Genomic DNA, 19,314 nt, shown 5'->3' with positions numbered 1-19,314 from the left:
GCGGCAACCCAGCCCCACAAAGTTTCCCTGCCTCTGGCATTAAGTATGAAGGGTCTTCAGGACCACATGCCCTGCCCCCAGAATTTCTGTCTCTATTGGCTCCGCCCCTGGACCTTCTCCCATTGAGCAGGAAGGACTGAAGGGGAATTCTAAGCACATCTGGCTGAACATTCAAAGAATCTTCCCTGATCATGCAGGTTTCTGTTTGTGGGAAAGAGTTTCATTGTGTTCACCTAGGGACTATTTAAAATCCGTTCTGTCTGTGTTTTGCATATTGTCAGGCGCCTTTCACTCTGCAGTCCACCCACCACCGGAATTGGATTTTTTTCAGTCTCTGAATTTGCACAAATGCACATTTGTGCAAATTCGCATATGTGAAAATACATAAAATCCTGCCAAACGTACACTTTCACACTTTTGCCTATGGGGAAATGTGCATTTTTGGCTGGGCTTTTTAACATTTTTGTGTTTTTAACAACAACATGTGCACAAAATCAGGAAAGTTAGAAAAACGATCCACAAGTCAGACCCAACTTTGCCCAACAGGAGAGAAGCTGGTCTGCTGCAGGATCTGCCAGTTGGGTTCATCACAATCCAAACTCATTTGGTTCCATTGCAGATTTCTCCAACATCCCCATGTTCACCCGAACGTGTGCAAAATCCCCCTTCAGATATTTCTGCTCCATTTGGGTCGGGGTGGAGCTGGCAGGGACAGGGGCATTGGAAGCTGGTTTGGCAGGAGGAACCCCACACCCCCTCCACACTTGACACCCACACACATTCTTGGAAGCCGGTATAGCATTGCATAGGGCTATCCTCATGCAGAGTAGTGTGATCAGTATTTATTAGTCAGCTCATGGTCTTCTGGAACCTGGCCCTTGCATTTAATTTTGAAAGTGCATGCCCTCTAATAAGTCCCATATCTCCTCTCCATTTCCTGTTTCCATGGAGAACCTCTCCATTGTATTGTATTCTGCTTTTATTACCATCTCTACATACCAAAGCAGACTATTGGACCACATTTTCTTTTCTTCCTTCACACACAGCTGCTCAGCTTTCCAAAGGACTATTAAGGGGGAGAGGAATCTATCTTTTAAAGACAGACCTAGCAAACGAATCATATCTGATTTCCTAGGTATAAGCCAATAACAAAATTGACTCTAGTGAAAGAGCCATAGCTATTCATGACACCGTGTTTCATAAAAGAATCAAGACTTCTGCTAACCCTCAGTGAATGCTAAAAGCCTTTGTATGCATTTTGAATACTCAAAGCAAAAGGCACCTATTCAGAACTGCCTGATTGAAATATTAGAACCTCTATGGAGAAATGTACACTTCCCAGGGCAGAGCAATTTACAGTGGCACTGGCAGCCATCCAGCGCTCAGTTACCTGCTGTTAAGTCCCATTCAAACCAGAGGAATTAAGCACATGCAGCAGTGCAGTGGATTGTAGCTAATGTATTTTCTATTAGGTAATGGTATCTATTGTACAGAAGCAATTGTATGAGAGCAGCAACTCAGGTCCAAGCCAAAAAAGGAGCTCCTGCTTCAACTATGGGATGCCTGTGTTGTCTTCTTCTTCTCCTTCTTCTTCTTCTGCTACTGATTTGTTTGTTTATTGGTTGGTTTTTTATTTTGCTACTGGTTTGTTTATTTATGTATTTACTTATTTTATGTATGTATGTATGTATGTATTTTACTTATTTATTTACTGCTTTTTAAATATGCTACTGGTTTGTTTGCTTGCTTATTTATTTATTTATTTTAATTATTTTACTGATTTGTTTTTATTATGCTACTGGTTTGTTTATTTATTTTATTTGTACCCTGCCTTCCTACCAAAAAATGGCACTCAAGCCAGTTTCTGGTTTGATGGTAATATGCAACTTACAACTTGTTCCTAAGGCTGGTGCCTCCTCCAGCACATCAGTGTTTAGGGTGAGGTGTGCCAGCAGGTGTAGCACATCAGAACAATCTCACAAATGCTGCAGCATTACCAGATTCATTGTTATCATAGGTAGATGTGCCATGTGTGTAAGACTGGGGCCAAATCCTATGCCCACCCTGTGTCCTGTTTTATAGAGGACAGTCCTCTTTTTCAAGGACGGTCAGTGTACAGTCCTCCATTGAAGGCACCCCTCTTTCGAAGGCTGTCCAGTCCAAGAGATAAGGAACCATAAGAAGGGAGAGCAGCTGGGACCTGGAAATGGCTCATCAAGAGTTAACACCTGGACAGCATACTGAGCAGGTGCAGGCAGGTGCACCCAGGTCACCTGGCATCAGTCTCCCCTACTTCACTGAGATCTACTGTATTTCTATTTAAATAATAGTGCTTATTTTTAAATAAGCATCTATACGTATCAATTAGCATATGCGATGTTATGCAAATCTGTGTCCTCTTTTCAGGGCCAGCCCTACCATGAGCCAGAGTGAAGCAGTCACCTCAGGAGGCAGATGCTGGGAGGCGGCAGCAGGGTGTTGGAGTAGAGAGCTGTGGGGTCATGAGGCCTGCTCTGCGACCCCTAAGTTAGCCTGCAGCTTTCAGGGGCAGTGGAGGATACTGACCCATTATCAATGTTGAAGACAGATCCATCTGCCAGTCCAGCTGGCATGGAATGGGAGGGGGCGCCATCTTGTCCTTTGCCTCAGGCAGCAAAAGGTCTTGGGTCACTGCCTCTTTTTCCTCTTATTTGGCGATGTGCAAGCAATGACCCTAACCTGCTCTTCCTCCTGAACGTGATACCACTATTGTGCTAGATGTGTACACGCTGGCCTCAAAGCTGCTGGCTAACCTGCTTCCTCTGTCTGTGTACCGCAACAGCATGCTAGACTGTTGAGTTCATGTTAGGGTTGCCAAATGATCAGGAAAAGAAAACCTGGCTGGCCTGCCCCAGTTTCTTTAGCAGGAATCCGCAGGCAAAGCTTTTCATGGCATCAGCTGAGATAGCATGATCACTTCCTAATGCCTGCACATCAAGCTGCTGTTCAAAGTGCAGGTAAAAAAGATGGCAACCCTAGTTCATTCATCCTACGTACGGAATTACAATAAAGAGGAACAATGTATCATCTAACAGATTACTTGAAATGGCAGTCTTCATAAAAAATTCTCGTTCTTTCATTAAAGTGTTGTATTGCAAAGGTCACATTTACCTTCAAGCAGTATTTTTCCTAGGCTCAAAAATGAATGACTTATTAAGTTCTTCATATTCTTTCACTTGGTGTAGTTCTCCTGCAGATCAATATTCCCCATGAAAGCGATGTTTAATATCCAAAGAGGAGCCTGGTCATGATTCTTAGGTTTCTATCGCTGTGAAAAAAGCTACTTTGTGCTGGAAGGAGAGAAGAGGGAGGGGGTATGGTTGTTCAGGCCTCCGGCAAGAGTGATCTGTCCCACCCCCAGCAATATGCTGGGTGGGGAGGAAGAGGAAGAGATGGAGAAAGAGAAAGGTGGCGGTGGGGGAGAAAGAGAAAAGGGATGGCCCCACCCAGATTTGGCTCAGGCTGACTACCACTGGCTTTGGACCCCATCAGGTTACCCCCAAGGGAATGTGGCCCTCAACAGAAAAAAGTAGCTAAACTTTTAAGGTGCAATCCTATGCATGTTAGGCAGAAAAAAGTCCTACAAGTTCTAGGGAGGTCAGAGAATTTCTCCACGAATCTCGGGGAGGCCGAATGCCAGCGCATTCAGCCCCCCGAAATTGGTGGAGAAATGGTCTGCCCCCCCCCGGGACGGGACTTACCTTGTGCGAATGTCCCTGGCGGCGGCGGCAGCTCCGGCAGCGGTTCGGCGGCGGCAGCTGGTCTTCCGACCAGCTGCTGCCGCCGCCATTTCCAAGTTAAAAAAAAGTGATAGGCTACGTAAAGATTTACGTAGCCTATCACAGCTAGATTTTAAAAAAACACTGTGAGAGGCTACGTAAATGTTTACGTAGCCTATCACGGCTGAGTGAAAAAGAAAAAAAAAACCCGCGCATACGCAAATGGCGGTGCCCATGGGCGCCGCCATTTGCATTCCTTATTTTGGCACGTGTAGTCTACATAAACATTTACGTAGACTACGGCAAAAATAAGGGGAATGCAAATAGCGTTCCCCTTATTTTCGCTGTAGTCTACGTAAATGTTTACGTAGACTACACATGCCAAAAAATGGAACGCAAATGAAGGCACCCATGGGCGCCGCCATTTGCGTGCGCACGCTTTTTTTTTCTCTCATTCAGCCGTGATAGGCTACGTAAACATCTATGTAGCTGACTGCATACATAGCTATCACGGCTGACTGCAGGGATGCAAACGGCGGTGGCTACAGCCGCCACCATTTGTGCCCCGGCAGGACAGGATTCACGGCCAGAGGGACGGGGCACCTCCCCCCCGGCCAGAATTTCGGGGGGGAGGGACGGGGCTCCTCCCCCCCAGCCAGAATTTCAGGGGGAGGGATGGAGCGCCTCCCCCCCACCGCGAATCAACTTTCAGGTTCAGGTAAGTGACTTTCGTACATCCCTACCTACAACTCCCAGCATTCCCCAGCTAGGGAATGCTGGGAGTTGTAGGACTTTTTTCTGTCTAAACATGCATAGGATTGCACCCTTAATTGCAATTACATGCAAAGCAAAATGCAACCTATAACACATGGAAGATTATGGGCTTCTTTGTTGTTGTTCAGTCGTTAAGTCGTGTCCAACTCTTCGTGACCCCATGGACCATAGCACGCCAGGCCTTCCTGTCCTGCACTCTCTCCTGGAATGTGCTCAAGTTCATATTCATTGCATCGGTGATGCTATCTAGCCATTTCATCCTCTGCCGTCCCCTTCTCCTTTTGCCTTCAATCTTTCCCAGCATCAGGGTCTTTTCCAGGGAGTTTTCTCTTCGCATTAGGTGGCCAAAATATTGGAGCTTCAGCTTCACTATCTGTCCTTCCAATGAGCACTCAGGGTTGATTTCCATTAGGATGGACTGATTTGACCTCGTTGCAGTCCAGGGGACTCGTAAGAGTCTTCTCCAGCACCACAGTTCGAAAGCATCAATTCTTCGGTGCTTAGCCTTCCTTATAGTCCAGCTCTCACAGCCATACGTTGCTACTGGGAAAACCATAGCTTTGATTAGACGGATCTTTGTCAGCAAGGTGATGTCTCTGCTTCTTACTATGCTGTCTAGGTTTGCCATAGCTTTCCTCCCAAGGAGCAAGCGTCTTTTAATTTCATGGCCACAGTCACCATCTGTGGTGATCTTGGAGCCCAAGAAAATAAAATCTGTCACTGCTTCCATTTCTTCCCCTTCTACATGCCAGGAAGTGATAGGCCAGATGCCATGATCTTAGTTTTGTTAATGTTGAGTTTCAAACCAGCTTTTGCACTCTCCACTTTCACCCTCAACAAGAGGCTCTTTCAATCCTCTTCGCTTTCTGCCATTAGGGTGGTATCGTCTGCGTATCTGTGGTTGTTGATAATTCTCCCGGCAATCTTAATTCTGACCTGTGATTCATCCAACCCGGCATTTCTCATGATGTACTCTGAATATAAGTTAAATAAGCAGGGCGACAATATGCAGCCTTGTCGTACTCCTTTCCCAGTTTTGAACCAATTGGTTGTTGCATGTCTGGTTCTTACTGTTTCTTCTTGACCCTCGTACAGGTTTCTCAGGAGACAGGTAAGGTGGATGGGCTTCTTTACACCCGGACTTTATCCTGCAATCGAGATTTGTTACTCAAGAAAATTTGCAGGTCCTTTACATGACGTTGTCAACCATTAGGGCTTCTCCTGTGCTTTATGACCATTTCTGCAGCTTTATTTGTATTGGGGAAAATGCACTATTTTAAAATGTCAGGTTGAATAGCTCCATGTAATTATGGAGTTGTGCTATAATTGCAGCTATACCGCAGCACCACCTAGTGACTGTATAATGAAACATATAGCACTTGCAGAAAAGGGAAATCCCCAGGAAAAAAGGGTGGAGGGAAGCACGTGTAAAGGGCTGACCTTAATTTTGCAAAGAATCCAGAAGCAGAAGCCCCGGTAAAGTTGCGAGATAAAAAACTTGGTGTAGAGAAGCCCTATATTAGACAGACATGTGGCAGTGCTTCATAGACCTCTGTCAAATCAGCATGGTCTCCAAACACCTCAGCATGCCTACTTTATGCACTTGGCCTGATAGTAATGTTCGTTTAAAAATTCATTTGACTCTGACCTATTTCTCTGGTTGAAAAGGTTATGAGTTCTTTTTTTTCAAACCAGGCCATGGGTAGCAAGAACATGTTTGGATTTCTGGGATACATTACCCATATATTAATAACAAGTTTTGTTTTAGAGGAAGAAAATGTAAGACACCTTCCCATTGATTCAGGAAGGCCTGGTTCATTCCCTTCACAGCTGGTGATGAATGGTGCTGAGACCTGAAGTGGAAATATTTGTACTATTCTTTATGCACAAGGTCACTAGAATGATCCCTGAGCTCTGTTGTTGAAAGAGTACTGACTGACAACAATAATTGCTTATTTAATGCTCTGTATCATGGGTTGTTTGTAACTGGTGTCCCTCCGCAGACAGAAGGCTCTTTGCTCCACTGGGTGCCGAAAAGGGCAACTAAAATGATCAAGGGGCTGGAGCTACTCCCCTATGAGGAAAAGTTTCGATAGCTGGGATTGTTTAGCTTGGAAAAAAAGGTAAGAAAGGAGAGACATGGTAGAGGTGTACAGAATTATGCCTGGTGTGGAGAAAGTGGATAGGAGACATTTTTCTCCCTCTCTTGTAATTCTAGAACCCGGGTTCATTCCATGAAGCTGACTGGTGGGAGATTCAGGACAGATAAAGGGAAGGACTTCTTCACACAGCGCATCATTAAACTACAGAATTTGCTACGACACGCTGTAGTGATGGCCACCAATTTGGATAGCTTTAAAAGGGGGTTGGACAAATTAATGGAGCTGAAGGCTATCGATGGCTACTAGTCCTGATGCCTCTGTGCTACCTTGAGTAATCAGAGTAGGATGGCAGAGAAATCCTCTGCAGACTCCAATGAGGCCGGATTCCAAAGAATCCGACCTCCGGAATCCGTGGCGGAGCGGCTCTGCTTACCTCCGGCTCCAGAGGATTTCACGAGGAGCGGCTCCTTAGACCAGGTGATACGCTAATGGTGGCTGCCATTAGCCTATCGGTGGGAGAAATACAGATGTAAATAGCGTATTGGATGTTACTTGCAGCCGTAAAGCCCTGACTTTGACCTAACTGCAGCCGTTTAGGGCTGTATTTAGGTCAAAAACAGTGCTTTACAGCCGTAAGTGGCATACAATACGCCCTTTGCATCTGTATTGCGCAAAGCAGTGCTCCCTAGACTAGGCGAGAGCGCTGGGGGGTGGCTGCGCAGAGGGCCCTCTCCCTCGTGCTGGCCTTTGCCAGCCGGCGCGCAGAAGAGGGACAATGACAGCCAGCGATAGGGGAATGGCAGCTGCTATTACCGTATCACCTGGTATAGGGGGCCGAAGTGCTGCTCTGTGACATCCTCCGGACGTGGAGCCACTCTAGAGGATTTCAAGGGGCCGTGAGCGGCACGAACGGCCCCTCTGTTACCCTCCCGGACCGGAAAGTGGGGGGTTCATACAACACTAAATCAGAGGCAGCAAGCCTATGCACACCAGTTGCTGGGGAACATAGATGGGTCGGTGCTGTTGCACTCCTGTGTGTCTTGCGGCTTTCTGGTCAACAGCTGTTTGGCCACTGTGTGAACAGAATGCTGGACTAGATGGATCCTTGGCTCTGATCCAGCGTGGCTCTTCTTATGTTCTTTTACTTCTGTCAGTGGAATGGGTAGGCAGGTAATTTTGGGCAAATTGCACCTCCTTCCGAAAGACCTCCACCAACACAAATCTGCTCTGGAGGGTTGCGGGGGGGGGGACCCTTCAGAACAGCGTGAGAGGTGGCATAAACTGAACAAAGGTTTCTCTTCCCCCTGGACAGGAGGCATTCCGTGGGCATGCCATGGGTGTGCTGGGAGAGTGGATCCACTGCCCAGACATGCTCCCAAACCAGCAGCAGATCTATGCCATCCTTGGAACTGGCTTAGATTGATTCCCTCCTATTGAAACCATTAAGATGGAATTTGGTGTTGTTGTTTTTTTAATTGATATATTAAGGATTTAGTCCCAGCTGACAATGTGGAATGACTATTCAGTTACTGACAGCTGTCTGTACGACAAAAAGGTAGCTATAGGTAGATGAGGGTTAACCCTGCAATAATTGATAATTGGTATATGGGAGTTTGGGATATGGCCTCTATGGAGAAATTAACTAATATGATAAGAGTCAGAGAAGGATGTTTCGTAAACAATGATTTCATAGAAAAAAATGAGTCTTTTAATTTTATATTGGAATGAGAAAGTTCAGGATGTAGTACAACCTTATTTACTATTAGGGGCTATTTGACAGGTATGAGATGGATTATGTTTATGGGTCTTCTTTGCTAATATTTTTATTTATGAATGGATGTAACACCAGACAGGCCGCTTAACAAGATCAGCCTTGGATGGCCTTCTCTCTATCCCATCAGCCAGCACAGCTAGACTGGTGAGGACGAGGGAGAGGGCCTTCTCTGTGGTGGCCCCCACTCTGTGGAACTCCCTCCCTAGGGAATTCTGCCATGTTCCCTCTTTGATGAGCTTCCACCATGCATTAAAAATGTGATTGTTCAGGCAGGCATTTGGGGTGGGTTAGGGTATTTTTAGAAATATTATGCTTTTAAATGTAAAATTTTATTGTTTTAAATTGTTTTTATTAATGTACATTGGCCAGAGTGGCTGGGTGACCAGCTGGATGGGCGATCAATGAAGTTAATAATAAATAAATATGGATGTTAATTGATATATTTATTGTAATGATGTAATGAAAGAATAACCTGGAGTCAGAATTAAAATCAAATTATTATTTTTTAAAATGGCAGAAAGGGGGGATGGGGAAAGAGAGCATAAACGCCTTTTGGGATGAGGCAGTTTCTCTCCCCCATGCCACACATGCCAGGGTAGGATTAATCTGCCAGAAAGCTTTCTTTTTTTGATGGATAATGACGATGTCTCTTTTTTTCTGTAAAAGAGAATAACTTCATTAAGCATTTGCCTCCTTTGTATCCCATAGTCCTCAAATTGTTATGAACCACCCAGTAAGCCTCAGCTATATTGGGCGGTATAGAAATGTAATAAATAAATAAATAAATAAATAAATAAATAAATAAATGGCTGGCTGGCTGGCTGGCTGGCTGGCTGGCACCTGGGATACCTCACACTTCACAGGATGAGAAGAGGGTGTTTTGTGATACGTTTCACCACTTTTCATCCAAAGAGATTTCTTTTGCCAAAGACTTCCATAGATCAGTGCACACAGGGCTTGCGGATGACTGGCTGGTGCTTCCTCCTTTAAATGGATCTTTCAAGAATGATTTGGCCGGACTTCCCTTTCTGCTGGCAGTTCTACCCCTTCTGTTGCTCCCAGTGCATAAAAATATCTTCTGCTGTGTAATCAGCGGTAGAGGTTTCTTCACTGATGCGGGAATTTGCTTGTGCCACAATTTTCCTTGTCTCTGTAATCCTTTGGAAACATATGTTGCAAAACTGAACTGATATTGAGATGTCAGGGCGATTTTTTTTTTATTGCTGTTTCTGAATGGATCGCATCCTGCCTGAAGAATTTCCAGTATAATTTCTATTACGCACCTACCAACAATAATTATGGTGACCACAAGAATTTGAGCTTCTGAGTGCCAATAAATCCTGAAGGAAAACAACTCCACATTCTGGAGGAGGTGGAGGAGGGAGCAGGAGAATTCATTTCTTCAGACAGAGAGTCTCAAATTCCCAGCCTAGTCAGTTTCAGGTGTAATTGAAATCCCATATGATCAATATTACAATCTCTTTCAAAACCTCTCTTATCTGCATAACCACAGGCAGATTTGTTTTTCTCTCATACCCTGGAGGTGTAGAACCACATCCTATTTTTCTCTCTCTCCCTCTCATTCCCATCTGTAACCTTAATCCAAAATCTCTGCTTTAATGCTTCATTTACATGTGTCATCTCCTCAGTCACGTAGTTAATGATAACCTTTCTTACATAATGCTTTTATTTTCTCCTTCTCCTACTCCTGTCATTCAGGCTGCAATCCTATAGCCATTTACCTAGGGGTAAAGCCACTGAACTCTATGGGACTTACTTCTGAGTAGACATGGATAAGATTGCACTGTCAGTAATAAATTATTTGTGCTTAGGTGACAGGCATTTTCTCCATGTTTAAATCTCAGTATCTGCCGGTAAGTAATAAAGAATCCGGTCAGGAAGACAGTTGTTTTCCTTTCTATTTGTACTGTGCTCATAGGCATCCAGTCTATGATTTCCAAACTGTGCATGTTGGGCTAAAATCCCCATCATCCCTAAACTGATGGGAGTTGTAGTACACCAACATTTGTGGGCCCCCAGTTGAGAAAGGCTGCTGTAGTGTTAGGACCATTAGCAGGGTCAGATCCAGGGTCTATCTAGCGCAACACCTTGTTTCAAATGGCGGCCAGCCAGACCTCTCCAGGAATCGCACAAGGAAGGTGTGGTGACAGCTTTCCCCTGTTGTTTCTCCCCAGCATCCCCAGAGTGACAACCTCTCAGCATGCAAATTCCATCCAGTTGTTACAGCTAATAGTAACTGTCCCTAATCCAACTAGAGTTAAGTGCATTTAAGCCCATTGATTGCAATAGGCTTATGACTGCTTCACAGTAGGGCTGTGCATGGACCCCTCGATCCGACTCAGAAGCCGCTTCATGGCTTCCGAGGAGGGCCTGATTTAACTCAAGCTGATTCAGGGCCCCCCAGCCCAACTTGGCCCTGCCTGAACCCGAAGCAGGATTCAGATGGCCGAATCCTGCTTCCCCCCCCAAATGCCCCCGTGCAACCCCCCAGCTCCTTACCTGGGCCACAGCCACCTCCTCCTCCTCCACCTCTACCTCTGATGCCATTGCCGCCAACTCCTGAGCCCTGGATTCAAAAAATGGCGACTGCCTGCAACAAGAGCTGGCACGCGTCCAGGGCTCAGGAGCTGGTGGCGGCAGGCAGCGGCAGTGCCAGCGGGGTGGTGACAGTGGTGATGGCAGCGGTGGTGATGGCGGCAACAGCAGCAGTGGAGGTGGAGGCAGACGCAGCAGCAATGGAGGCGGTGGCGACGGAGGCGGTGGTGGCGACAGTGGCGGCAGATGGCTCATACCGAGATGGCTCGGGTAAGGAGCTGGAGGCACCGGCATGACTGGGCTGGGGTGTTGAAGCTCCGAAGCACACCCACGAGCCCCCAACCCACTTTGGGTTGCTTCGTGCCCCCTCCGCTTCACCTCGGAAGGGGCCCGAAGTGGCCTGAAGCAGCCCGCTTTGACTTGGGGTTCAGGCCTCAGGCCGAAGCGGTGCACAGCCCTCCTTGACAATGTGTTGGATTGTGGCCATTGTCAGACCTGCCATCCATGGGTGCACCGAGACGTCACCTTCCAGGAATGGAAGGACTCCTTGGGCAGGTTCTTCGGACATCACTTTAAGCAATGGCAGTTTATAAGCTACTCACAGCAGCTTATTTGGAAAATAAGCTACTGAGATCCCTCACATGATTGGACAAATAAACTACGCAGAGTAGTTCATTTTTCCCCCTTGCTGCTCCTCCCTGTGTTGTTCTCCCACCCAGCTGCGATGGTATCCCAGCTTTCCTGGCAAAGGATACCGTTCCCCGCCGACCCTTGTGCTGCAGGTGCGTCATGTTCCTCTCTCCAATTGGCGGGCTGTGCACTAGGGGGCGTCTTCTTCTGTCTCTGCATTGTGGCACAGCTGATCTCACCCCAGTGTCAGTCCTGACCTGCTTCCCAGCACCCCCACTGCCATCACCCCACCCAAGCCGCGTTGCACTGCTGCCCACTGCCCCGGTCCCCAGCTGGATTTCCATGCTTTTCCCATCAGCCCTGCCTGCTTGCACCACCACCGCCATCTCCCCACACAACCTGCAGTGCTCCCCACCTCTCCTCACACTGCCACAGCTGTCTGTAGCATGGTCGTCCACAGAACCAGAATTTTCTGTCAGCATCCAGCCACTCTGATTAGGGAGCATTTTGGTCGTAAGAATAAAAGAACATAAGAAGAGCCCTGCTGCATCAGACCAAGGGGTCCATCTAGTTCAGCATTCTGTTCATACAGTGGCCAACCAGCTGTCGACCAGGAACCCACAAGCAGGACAAGAGTGCAACAGCACCCTCCCACCCATGTTCCCCAGCAACTGGTGTACATAGGGTCACTGCCCCTGATACTGGAGGTAGCACATAGCCATCAAGACTAGTAGCTATTGATAACCTTTTCCTCCAGGAATTTGTCTAACCTCCTTTAAAACCATCCAAACTGGTGGCCATCACCACACCCTGTGGTAGCGAATTCCATAGTTTAACTATGTGCTGTGCGAAGAAGTACTTCCTTTTATCTGTCCTGAATCTCCCACCAATCAGCTTCATGGGATGAACCTGGGTTCTAGTATTTTGAGAGAGGGAGAAAAATGTCTCCCTATCCATATTCTCCACACCATGCATAATTTTGTACACCTCTGTCATATCTCCCCTTACCTTCCTTTTTTCCCAAGCTAAACAATCCCAGCTGTTGTAACCTTCCCTCATGGGGAGATGGCTCCAGCCCCTTGATCATTTTAGTTGCCCTTTTCTGCACCTTTTCCAGCTCTACAATATCTTTTTTTAGGTGTGGTTACCAGAACTGTACACAGTATTCCAAGTGTGGTTGCACCATACATTTGTATAGGGGCAGTATGATGTTGGCAGTTTTATTCTCTCTTTTCTAATTATGCCTAACATGGAGTTGCCTTTTTTACAGCGGCTGCACACTGGGTTGACATCTCCATTGAGCTTTCCACTACAAACCCAAAGTCTCTTTCTTGGTCAGTCACCACCAGCTCAGATCCCATCAGGCTATAGTTGAAGTTGGGATTTTTTGCCCCAACGTGCATCACTTTATCCTTGCTTATGTTGAACCTCATTTGCCATTTAGATGCCCATTCTCCCAGTTTGGGGAGATCCTTTTGGAGCTCTTCACAATCCCTTTTTGTTTTAACCACCCAAAATAATTTGGTGTCATCTGCAAACTTAGCCACATCACTGCTCACTCCTAATTCCAGATCATTTATGAACAGGTTGAAAAGCACTGGTCCTAATACAAATCCCTGTGGGACCCCACTATTTACTTCCCTCCATTGGGAGCATTTACCATTTATTCCTACTCTCTGCTTTCTGCTCTTTAACCAGTTACTGATCCATAGGAGGACCTGTCCTCTTATTCCATGAGTGCTAAGTTTTTTTTTTCAGGAGTCTTTGGTGAGGGACTTTGTCAAAAGCCTTTTGGAAGTCTGAGTAAACAATGTCTACCAGATCACGCCGTCTACATGTTTATTGACACTCTCAAAGAACTCTAAAAGTTTAGTGAGAAAGGACTTACCTTTGCAGAAGCCATGCTGATTCTTTTTCAGCAGGGCTTGTCTTTCTATATGCTTACAAATTTTATCTTTAATAATGCCTTCAACCAATTTGCTTGGAATAGATGTTAAGCTAACTGGCCTGTAATTTCCTGGATCCCCCCGGATCCCTTTTTGAAAATTTGTGTTACATTGGCCATCTTCCAGTCCTCTGGTATATAGAGGCTGATCTTAGGGACGTGTTGCATATTTTGGTTAGAAGATCAGCAATTTCAATTTTGAGTTCTTTGAGAACACTAGGATGGACACCATCTGGGCCTGGTGATTTATTTGCTTTCAATTTATCAATAAGGTTGAGAAATTCATCTTTTGTCACCACTATTTGCCTCAGTTCCTCAGACTCCCTTCCTGAAAACATCAATTCAGGCACAGGTATCTGTCCTATATCTTCTGCAGCAAAGACGGATAAAAAGAATTCATTCAGTTTCTCTGCAATCTCCTTGTCCTCCCTCAGTACTCCTTTATCTTCGTTGTCATCCAATGGTCCAACTGCCTCCCTTGCTGGCTTTCAGCTTCTGATATATTTAAAGAATTCTTTATTGTTGGCCTTGATACTGTTAGCAATATGCTCTTCAAAATGCTTTTTTCCCATCTCTTATTGTCTGCTTGCATTGTCTTTGTGCAAGCTTGTGCTCCCTTTTGTTTTCCTCACTTGGGCAAGACTTCCATTTTCTGAAAGAAGCTCTCTTTTCTCTAATAGTGTCAGGGGTGTTTCTGAGCACAGGGAGTGGGATAGCAGTTCAGATTCTGAAGTAGAACTGCCAGACATGGGGGAGGTGTTTTCCCAGGCTAGTCTAGACATGACTAGGCCAGCTTATCAGGTTCCAAATGTCCAGCTGGCTGAGGTTCCCTCTTCACTGCCCCCTCCCCCATGAGAGATGCCAGATGCAGGTGCAGGACAAAGAGATAGAAGGCAGGGGCGGAACTTAGATGGTCTACCCGATTGGCCTTGCATGAAAAGCTGTGCTTAGAGGCCTCACAAGAGAGAGGGACCTCCTCCCTTATGTTAGGCTAGTGAGACCTAACTAAGACCGCTTTCCTCTTTAAATGGCAGACAACTCTTGTAACTTCCTTTTGAATCCCCTGAAGGCATTCCTTTGTAGACTGAGAGTCACTGAGAATTTGCATCTGTATGAATCATAGAATCATACAATATTAGGGTTGGAAGGGGCCTACAAGGCCATCGACTCCCACTCCCTGCTCAATGCAGGAATCCAAGGCAGAGCATCCCTGAGAGGTGGCTGTCCAGCCTCATCTTGAATGCCTCCAGTGTGGGAAAGCCCACCATCTCCCTAGGTACTTGGTTCCAATGTCGTATTGCTCTAACAGTCAGGAAGTTTTTCCTGATGTTCAGCAGGAATCTGGCTTCCTGTAACTTGAGCCCATTATTCCATGTCCTGCACGCTGGGATGATCAAGAAGAGATCCTGGCCTTCCTCTCTGTGACAAACTTTCAAGCCTTGAAGAGCGCTATCATATCTCTCCTCAGTCTTCTCTTCTCAAGGCTAAATATGCCCAGTTCTTTCAGTCTCTCTTCATAGGGCTTTGTTTCCAGTCCCCTGATCATCTTTGTTGCCCTCCTCTGAACCCTCTCCAGTTTGTCTGCATCCTTCTTAAAGTGTGGTGCCCAGAACTGGACACAGTACTCCAGATGAGGCCTAACCAGTGCTGAGTAGAAGGGAACTAGTACTTCCCGGGATGTGGAAGCGATGCTTCTATTAATGCAGCCCAAAATGGCATTTGCCTTTTTTGCAGCCCCATCACATTGTTGGCTCATATTCAGCTTGTAATCGACAACAATTCCAAGATCCTTCTTGCTTGTGGTGTTGTTGAGCCACATATCCCCCATCTTGTAACTGTGCATTTGGTTTCTTTTTTCTAGGTGCAGAACTTGGCAATTACAGATGACCCTGTGAAGTAATGGATTAAAAGCTGTAGACTGAAGCTTCTCATCTGTGTTTGATTTCGGCATTGAAATAAAATGTGGGCTAAAGAAATCCTGACAAATAGCTCCCTTAACACTGCTCATTAACCATGCCAGCAACCTCTTGGAGTTGGTGCTACCTTTCCTAACCTGTGGTATACATTTCAGCTGGGTTTATATTATTGTGGTTTTGAGTAATCTTCAAACCCTTTGAAGGGATTTAATCCTTTTGACTCCCCCTTTTAGCTTCCACTTCACCAGTTCCCTCATTTTAGAGAAGTTTCCTCCTTTGAAGCCAAATGTGACTGTGTTGGACTTCTTTGGCAATTTTTCACTTAAATATATATTAAACCTGATAGCACTGTGGTCACTGTTTCCAATTGGTTCAACAACATTTACATCCTGTACTAGGTACTGGGTGACACCACTTAGGATTAAATCCAAGATCGCCTCCCCTCTGGTTGGTTCCATGACCAACTGTTCTAGAGCACAATCATTTAGGGCATCAAGAAATGTAATCTCTTTCTTGTGGCTTGAACATGCATTTATCCAATCAATGTGGGGGTAACTGAAGTCGCCCATTATTACAACACTTCCTTCTTTGGAGGCCTTCCTGACTTCGTTTTCCATCTCAAGGTCACTCTGAGCATTCTGGTCTGGGAGATGATAGCATGTTCCTAGCACTAAATTAGTTTTGGAGCCTGGTATTGTCACCCACAGAGCTTCTGTGGAAGAGCCTGTCCCTTGTAGGTATTCTAGTCCACTTGACACTATGCCCTCTTTGATGTATAGGGCAACACCTCCCCCAGTACGCCCTTCCCTGTCCTTCGTATAGAGTTTATATCCAGAGATGACCATATCCCACTGGTTCTCTCCACTCCACCAAGGTTATGTAATGCTCACTATGTCCAGGTTTTCCTTTAAAATCAAGCACTCCAACTCTCCCATTTTGGCACGGAGGCTTCTAGCATTTGCATAAAAATACCTCTGGTATGTGCATCTTTTGCTATGGCCCTTTTGGTTGGCTATTATGTTCTACTATGTACTCCCGGCCTATTTCCTCCCCTTCTACATTTGAGCAATCAAAAACATTTTCATCTTCATCCCTTTGGGATGATTTAACCTGAACTGGAAGCTTCCCAGTTCCTGCTGGCTTTCCCCCAGGATTTAGTGTCAAAGCTGCTCTGCCACCCTTTTTATGTCTAGCGCCAGCAGTCTGGTTCCATTTTGGTTCAAGTGGAATCCATCCCTCTTGTTCAGGCCCGGCTTGTCCCAATCCGTCCCCCACTGCCTAACAAATCTGAACCCTCCTCCCGTCACCACCATCTCATACATGCATTCAGACTCCTCAGCTTTGCCTGTCTAGCTGCCCCTGCATGGGACAAGTAGCATTTCCAAGAAAGCCACTTTGGTGGTCCTGGATTTCAACCTCCTACCTAGCAACCTAAATTTTGCTTCCAGGACTCATGACTACATTTCTCTACTCCGGAGCACCAGATGACATGATAAGCCATGATGGTTAAAATAAAGATGGCTTATCAGGGTGGCTTATTTTGGCTAAATAAACCACCATGCTTGGGGGAAACCACTCACAGACAACACAATCAACCATCATGACTAATTCTGAAAAATGAACCATCATGGCTTATTGTGTTTTGCAAACCCAGTCCATATGTCCATGGCAGACTTTTGATCCAGCAGGGAATTCCAGTGGCAGAAGAGGGGAAGTGGCAATAGCAAATTTCCCTTGCTCCTGAAGCCCCCAATGCCACCTCCCACACTGTGGGAACTCTGTTTAGGAGATGCTCCCACAGGTGGGAGCAAATCTGGATCCATGCCCATGAATTTGTCTAAAAGCCTCCTAAACTAGTGCCATATCTAGACATAATGTTTTTTTGTAAACTGATGCAATGTGTGAAGAAACTGTTTGTCTTGAACCTTCTACTACACTCTTAAAGGTGTTTAGAAAGAGAACAGGAAAGGCAATGAGGAAAGGGAGATTTGGCACTGTGCAAAAATCACAATTTATCCTCCCCCACCCACACATATTAAGAACAGTGTAAAGATTTGGGAATCTATCAGGGCATCCCATATTGAAAGGGGCTTACTTTTGTTCTTTTTGATGCTGGATTGTTTTATCAGTTGTACGTTATGTAAGTGTTTTCAGGCTCTTTTGTTTTGGAGTGGGGAAAACCAGGTATAAATCATGATATGAAGAATCTGGGACCTTCTGCATGAAAAACACGTGCCCTACCATGGAGCCATGGCTTTTCTTAAGGGAGAACAGCAGAGAGACTGTGCATGAAGAACAGCAATTGGTCTAGAGGTCTAGAAACAGCCATCAGTCTAGCGGTGTAGACAGCAGTTGGTCTAGGATCTTGAAACAGCCAAGGCCCCTGACAAGCTGCAGCATAATTGTGCTGGCCATGAAAAATACCCAAGGATTCAACATCGTATTTCAATTCCTCAGCCCATATCACTGAGACAGGACTTTCCTAGCCAGCCTGGAGGGTTCAGTAATTTTTTTTACTCACTAATACTCAGTCATCTACTTTGGCTTGCTTATTTCTTTTTAAATGTTCCTTGAATTATTAAGATATGGCTGGGGGATTCTGGGAGTTGTAATTCATCCCATCTGGAGGGCACCAACTTGGGGAAAGCTGGTTTAGATTCACAGGGAATGGCCACATAGTCTCCTTTCTACTGGCAGAGCTCATTGTCTGTGGCCTATCTTGAAATGCCAAGTTTCACACAGAATTTGACTGAAACTAAGAATTGGTGTAGAATTCTGAAAATACATTAACTGGGAGTCTTAAGCCAAAGTGACCACACACTAATTTTGTTTTCAGAATGTGTTTGTTAAACACTTTGCTATGAAGCATTTCCTGCAGGTTTTCTATACTCACTCAGTTTGCCTTTTTTTTCTTTTGAACAATCAAATTGGCACCCAAGAACATAAGCACTTCACTGACGCTGGAAGAAATATGGCAGCTTTTATTTGCCATTCTGTGTGGGTACAATGCTTCCTGACAAGATCAAGCCTGATTCATTTAACTCCCTTCAGTACATTTGACATCAGCACAGCATGATGTGGCCAACAACAACATTTCTTCACCCCAAGAAATGAAGCACATTTGCCAATCTTTTGCCTCCCTTTCTACCTTCCACACTTTTGCTGGGTACTTTAAGTCTATAACTAGCTGTCTCCAGCTGTGACTGGCTATGCTCTGGAAAAGGATTATTCTGCTTCTCTGTTTTGCTTCCTAAATTCCTGAATCTTTCGACATATTCCCGAAGGTATCATCTATACCTGCAAGGGCCACGTATGTCTGATGTGTCAGGAATACACACTCTATACAAAGCAAATTAAGAGCTGGTTTGAGAAAGATAGGGGAGTTTGGACAGAGAATCATAGAATCATAGAATAGTATGGTTGGAAGGGGCCTATAAAGCCATCAAGTCCAACCCCCCCATCGAGTCCAGCCCCCAATCATAAGCAGAGCTAACTTTTTATGGGGCTTTTCATCTTGTGCTCTGTGGAAATACAGCCTCTATGAAAGGCTGACCAGATGGGAACATGATAATAATACTGTCATGGATTTTAACATATGTATTCTTCGGATGGGTGGCAGGGACACTTTTGTTTGGGTCTTTTGGAATCTGATGAAACATATTATTGAGTACAGAGAAAATACGAGGAATAGCTCAAGGGGCCAAGATTTCAGTCTAAGGCATAAATAAGAAAAAAGAGCATAATAGGTCATATCCAAAACTACTATGTATTATGAGAAAAGAGAGCCAAAGTTTAAAACATCATGAAGCAACACTTTGAGGCATGTGCTTCAACAGCAATCCTAATTTCACTTAGTTGG

General features: G+C 45.4%; 1 long non-coding RNA gene across 1 annotated transcript in view; it reads left to right on the top strand.

Annotated features, from left to right (window-relative positions):
- LOC146357693 (uncharacterized) overlaps positions 1-15,798 on the top strand; it is a 141,712-nt gene extending 125,914 nt beyond the window's left edge. Inside the window, exon 5 of the long non-coding RNA XR_014786818.1 lies at positions 15,401-15,798. This is a non-coding gene — a long non-coding RNA (uncharacterized LOC146357693). The remainder of the gene's footprint in view (positions 1-15,400) is intronic.
- Positions 15,799-19,314: the final 3,516 nt, after the last annotated feature.

This window comes from Heloderma suspectum, chromosome 1 (assembly GCF_057233095.1).
Source record: "Heloderma suspectum isolate Gila_16-S chromosome 1, 16-S_ref, whole genome shotgun sequence".
NCBI classification, from domain to species: domain Eukaryota; kingdom Metazoa; phylum Chordata; class Lepidosauria; order Squamata; family Helodermatidae; genus Heloderma; species Heloderma suspectum.
The sequence above is the reverse complement of the archived record's forward strand: the minus strand, read 5'-3'. Positions and strand labels throughout refer to the sequence as shown.